The sequence below is a fragment of the Bos taurus genome, chromosome 27 (genome assembly GCF_002263795.3).
Source record: "Bos taurus isolate L1 Dominette 01449 registration number 42190680 breed Hereford chromosome 27, ARS-UCD2.0, whole genome shotgun sequence".
Classification (NCBI taxonomy): domain Eukaryota; kingdom Metazoa; phylum Chordata; class Mammalia; order Artiodactyla; family Bovidae; genus Bos; species Bos taurus.
The window spans coordinates 28,982,942-28,988,821 of NC_037354.1; the positions used below are offsets into that span (position 1 = coordinate 28,982,942).

Genomic DNA, 5,880 nt, shown 5'->3' on the forward strand with positions numbered 1-5,880 from the left:
AGGAAGTTCTTTAGGTTGTAAAGGAATATTAACAAAGTATTATGTGTTTAATTTATGTAACTGATGGAACGCACACACACCTATTCATATCCTTTGAGGTCTGCTACTGACAAGGAAGGTAATAAACCTTGACATCACCTTTTCTCCCACCTTTTTATTAATGAAAATTTGAGAAGGATGCCAAGGAATTTAATATGGCCCAAAGTAAAAAAAAAAAAATTTACGTTTATTTCAAAGCTTCTCTTTGACATTTAGCTAACTAAAGGTGTCAACAGGAGTACATGCATATGTGTCTGGCAGATCAGTGAAGGGACCTCTGAGACCCCAATACCTAGCCATTATCTGTAAACAGAAGATGGATGTCAGAGATTTTTTTGCATGATAATAGAAAACATTGTTTCCAAAGTGGAGACAATGGATAAAAGAATCTATACAGAATATGGTGTGTTTAGAAAATATTTCTCCTCCCCCACTTCCAAATAAAAGAAGGAAAAGAAAATCTTTCTCTTATTTTGGAGTAAGGCTGAATTGTTTCTAAGAATTATTATTTGTCTTTAAGAGATGAGTATGCTTGCATACTGCATGATTCCATTTACACATTTCCATTTACTCTCAAAAGAACAAAATCGTGATAGGGAATCAATCCAGGGTTGCTAAGGATAATATTTCGGGGAAAGTGTGACTACAAAGTGGAAGCAAAGCAAGCTTCTTTGGCATGCTGAAAGGTCTGTGTCCTGATTGTGGTGGTGGTGGCACAAATCCATACATGAGATCAAATTTTGTAGAACTATATACACTTTTAAAAATGCATATAAGAACTGAAAGTGAAAGTTGCTCAGTCATGTCCAACTCTTTGCACAACTCCATGGATTGTAGCCCAACAGGCTCCTCTGTCCATGGGATTCTCCAAGCAAGGATACTGGAGTGGGTTGCCATTCCGTTCTCCAGGGGGTCTTCCCAACCCAGGGATGGAACCCAGGTCTCCTGCACTGCAGGCAGATTCTTTACTGTCTGAGCCACCAGGGTGAAGTCCAAATAAAGTCTGTAGTTGAATCAGTAATTTTATCAGTCTTCTGCGTTTGATAGGTATGTTATGATTTTGTAAGTTATTATCATTAGGAGAAGCTGGGTGAAGGATATATGGGAACTCTATTTTCTGCTTTTGCAAATTCTATGTGAGTCCAAGATTTTTTTTTAAGAAAGAGTAAAAGAGTCCAAACCAAAAATATATAGGAATTCCTTGTAGATTCTTGCAAATTTTCTGTCAGTTCTAAATTATATCAAAATGTAAAAGTTAACATAAAGGATGTTGGCTTGCTTATAATCTCTAGAGAATCAGGCTCTGGGACATGCAGCCAGACATAAAGCCCAAACAATGTCACAGATGGCCTAAGACATCACTGTTACCATCACTGTACACGACTCTTGACACTTCCAAGATGGGCCCCACAAACACTGGGCACCCACCACCACCACACTTTCCTTTGGGATCTGCCTCCACAGACGTAACTGCCTCCCCAGCTCCCCAGAAGAGCTTCTGAATAGCACTTCTTCACAGAAGCAGCTCCTGACTCAGTCGGTGTATGTGATGGATGAAGCCAAGGGCACGTCATATAGCCCTAACTGCAAAGGATGATGGGAATGTGATTATCTAGCATACTTCCATGGTGAGAAGCAGGTTCTATCTCCAAGCGTAGGTGATTCTTCAAACATAGAAAGGAGATTCCAAGACTCGGTCATCAAAAAAATGACAAAGGTCTATTACAAATAATAAATGGAAGCATGGCCTTTCTCATATCATTCTGCTAAGACCAGTTGCTCCAAATTCTTAGCCCTACTGAGAAGTAACCAACGACGTTCAGGGTAACCAATGATGCCAGGAGCCTAGGAAATAACAACAGGCAATGGTCTCTCAACTAAGGGTTGGATGTGGAACAAATCTCTTTTCTTTCCTAAATATATTTGAGGAGGCAGCTGATTCTTAAGAGGGACACAGGGGTTATTTGTGTGTATAATGAATATGTGCCTAATATGCTGAATAGGAAAAGTTATTTTCTCACCCTTAAGTAAATACCCGGGTTTCCCAGATGGTGCAGTGGTAAAAAATCTGCCTGCCAATGCAGGGGATGCAGGAGACGGGGGTTCAGTCCCTGGGTCGGGAAGATCCCCTGGAGGGGGGATGGCAATCAGCTCTGGTATTCTTGCCTAGAAAGTTCCATGGGCAGAGGAGCATGACAGACTAGTCTATGAGGTCACACAGAGTCGGACACAACTAAGCAACTGAGCGTGCACAGCACAGAGAAATACAATTTTCAGATCTCTAGCACAGAAGGTCGGACTTCATTCAACATTTGTCTTTTGCTGCTTGGATAATTAGTAACAAGTATACTCAAGAAAGGTAAGAAACAAGAGCACTAGAACTTAAGATGTGAGACAAAAAGAAGAAACGGCTTACCTAAGAGATGAAGACTTAAAGGGGCAATGCATAATATCTGTAATGGTAGAACTGTGAGGCAAAATTGAAGGAATAGTGTTTGTTTTGCAAATACAAATGACCTATATGAAAATTAGTCATGCTTAATGTCATAGAAACACCCTCGGTCCCTAAGACAAATATGACCTCACTTAGTGCAAATCCCGTAATACTGGAGTATTCAGCAATGAATATACTGTCACTGATCTTTCTTAATTATTTTAGGCAAAATAATTAAGATTATTATTTTAGGCAAATGGTCTTAATTATTTTAGGCAAATGAGTTAATTTTACCGAAATGGTGATAAATCATTACTTATTAAATAATTAATATTTTAAAATATTATGTCTCAAATTGTCTTTTCCTTCTCGGACTAAAGATAGTACATGCATTATCAAATAATTAATATTTTAAAATAAATATTATGTCTCAATTTGTCTTTTCCTTCTCGGACTAAAGATAGTACCCCACTGAGAAACTACCTAAGGGGAATTTTGACACTCCGAGTGTTTCTGTCGAGAACATATTTTTTTTTTCCCACAGATCATGTAGTATTTATTTTAAAAATAGGCATATAGGAGTACCCCTGCAGTTCAAACCTGCCGTTGTTCAAGGATCATTATAGACAGTATGCAAGATTTATTTTGGACAAAAAGTGTTGCTGGAATTTGGCGAAAATTGGTAGTAGGTACCCTGACTATATAGCACAGAACTTAAGATTAGAGCCCAACAGAAATATAGGATTTAACCCAAGAGGACAGTTCAAGTCATGACAGAAGACAAGATGCCCCAAAAATAAGAGAAAGGAGAGTAGTACTCCTTTATGGTTAAGACAAGGGACCCGAGAGGAAGAGAAGTTCCACAAGGAGTGAATTAAGAGTGGCAAATGCGACTGAAATGGAAAGACGAGGGCTGAGAAAACAGCATTTCTAATAGAGTAAGAGGTACCTTGAGTAGTGGAAGGAGAAGCCAAATTCAAAAGGGTTAAGCAGTGAGTGATGGTAAGAAACTGAAATAAATTCAAATTTGTCCGCACCCCTCGTCTTTCCTCATCCCAGAAACACTGGTTAAGTTTGTAGTCACAGGCCTCTTTTCTTTTTTTTTTTGGCGTTCTGTGGCCCTCCAGATAGTGATATAAGTAATTAAGTTCTTCTTAAATAAGTGTCCTTCGCAGTCTTGGGTTAAAATCTGTTGACTGGTCTCTTGTGTGCTGTCAGCGCCCGGTACTGGCGCTAGGCTTGTCCCCGCGCGCCGCGGCGCCCCTGGCCTGGATGTGGGAGGCGAAAGCAGGGAGCATTTCCTGGGCGGTCGGGTGAGCGCCGCGCATAATCAAGCGACGCCCATCTCCGAAAGCACGTCCACGCAAGGCTGGGAGCCGTCGTGCTCACGTCCGCAATCACTGAGCAGCTGAGGTTCGTGGAGCGAACTTGCTCGCTGCTCACCGCCTGGAGGAAGGTCCTCGTCGATTCCACGTTCTTCTCGAAGGGGCAGAACTGAACCCGAACCTGCTTGACCGAGCGGAGCCCGAGCCGAGCCAAGGCCGCCGCCATGGTGACATCCGCCCCGAGAATATATTTAAATAATACACAAGCCAACTTTCAAATTCATTTACTGTTATAGTGCTATCTAGATATACTTTGTCTTTTAGAATTTTCCAAGAATATTTGCCATAGGTATTTGACTCTTCAATTTCTTTTAAAATTAAGTTCTGTTATTGTTAGTGGATCCCAAGGAGAAATAAACCACCATTTAAATTACAAAACTTTTTAGGCAGCACATAAATCATTGGATTTTCAAGGTACTTTGATTACTTTTCATTTAATAGCCTAAATGAGGATATTTCATTACTTCCTAAAAAGAATATTAAAGTTACACAAACTTAAAATTATTTAATTTAACTTGTGGGGGGAAAATGCTTGCCAAATGCCGTAAATATCAGGTTTCTGTGCAGCCTGAATGCAAAATAAGGAGGTTTGAATGAGAAGCTTGAGGTGTTGCTGAGGAAAAGCTCATGGCTAAATATAGGACAGGTGGACGGCCAGTGAAAGAATCTGGAAAGGGAGGTTGTGATAAACCACTCACAAGGCATCCTGGGTCTCCCAGCTAGGCAGTAGGAGAGAAGGAAGGATCCCAAGTGTTGGGTGATGGAATTAAAGAACTATTAATAATTCAGTGAGTAAGCTGCTTTCCCTGGAGATCAGGTGTGTACCGAAAAGTCCTAATCTTCAAGACTAGAAGCAAGAACTCACTTAATTCTAATGTGAAAGGAGAAAGAACATGACAACAGGATTCTTAAAAAAAAAAAAATCTCTAGATCCTCAGCCTTGGAGAGTTTCTCAGATATTCCTAGAGATGTATCTAGAAATATTTAACCAGAAGCTTGAGGTCCTAGGGACCAAGTTCCCTTCTGAGCAGACAGAGGGCAAGCTTATTAGCCAACAGAACTTAGGTTGAAGGTTGAACTCCGGTCTCAGTGACAAACTGTACTGAAAACCAATAGCAAGGCTGTTAATTGATAGAGAAATCAGATTTTAATGGAGATCACACATCTGTTAAATAGAATACCTCAATTTTACATTATTTTTTTCTGTTCTTATTTTTTAATCTAATTATCTGAAAGCAAATACTAAAGGCTGACGATGTCTGTATATGGGGCAAAGGGTCAACGTGTTGTTTTTCAATGTTTTTTATTTCTATCCGCTATTTTGTATTTAAGGTGAAAATTGCAAATGTTTGAAATAAATAAGTTCTAAAAACAAAACCAATAATGATAATTGGGTCCAAATACCAGCAGCTCCCTGATGCTGGGAAAGATCAAAGGCAGGAGGAGAAGGAGACAACAGAGGACGAGATGGTTGGATGGCATCACTGATTCAATGGGCATGAGTCTGAGCAAGCTCGGGGAGATGGAGAAGGAAAGCCTGGCATGCTGCAGTCCATGTGGTCACAAAGAGTCAGACACGACTGAGTGACTGAACAACAACACAGAAGCTCAGACACACAAGTGCAGTAAAAGAAAGCAGGAGTGATGAAGAGACCAACTGGATCTCAGATGGATACCCGGAGGCTTGCCCCAAAGTATACCAGGCATAAAATTCTAGATTTGTATATGCCACCAGGCCTGGTTCTTATTGACTCATGAACTGACTGATTTTCATTGCTAGTAAAAAAAGGCAGGGATTCATGATATAGTTTTATTATTTAATAATTCATATTAATTATCAGAGCATTTGAAAACTACACAAAAATATACAAAGAAAATAAATACTCCATAATTCTGCAATTCAGAGATGAAACCAACACCATTAAACTCTGGTATTTATTCTTTTAATACATTTAATATTCTACATGCACACATACACAGATCTCATTATTGCAAAAATAGGAAAATCCATTGCATACTCTT

The 5,880-nt window shown here is 39.7% G+C and overlaps 1 pseudogene; it reads right to left on the reverse strand.

The window, feature by feature from the left end:
* Window positions 1-3,107: 3,107 nt before the first annotated feature.
* Window positions 3,108-4,039, reverse strand: LOC783293 (large ribosomal subunit protein mL53-like; annotated as a pseudogene).
* Window positions 4,040-5,880: the final 1,841 nt, after the last annotated feature.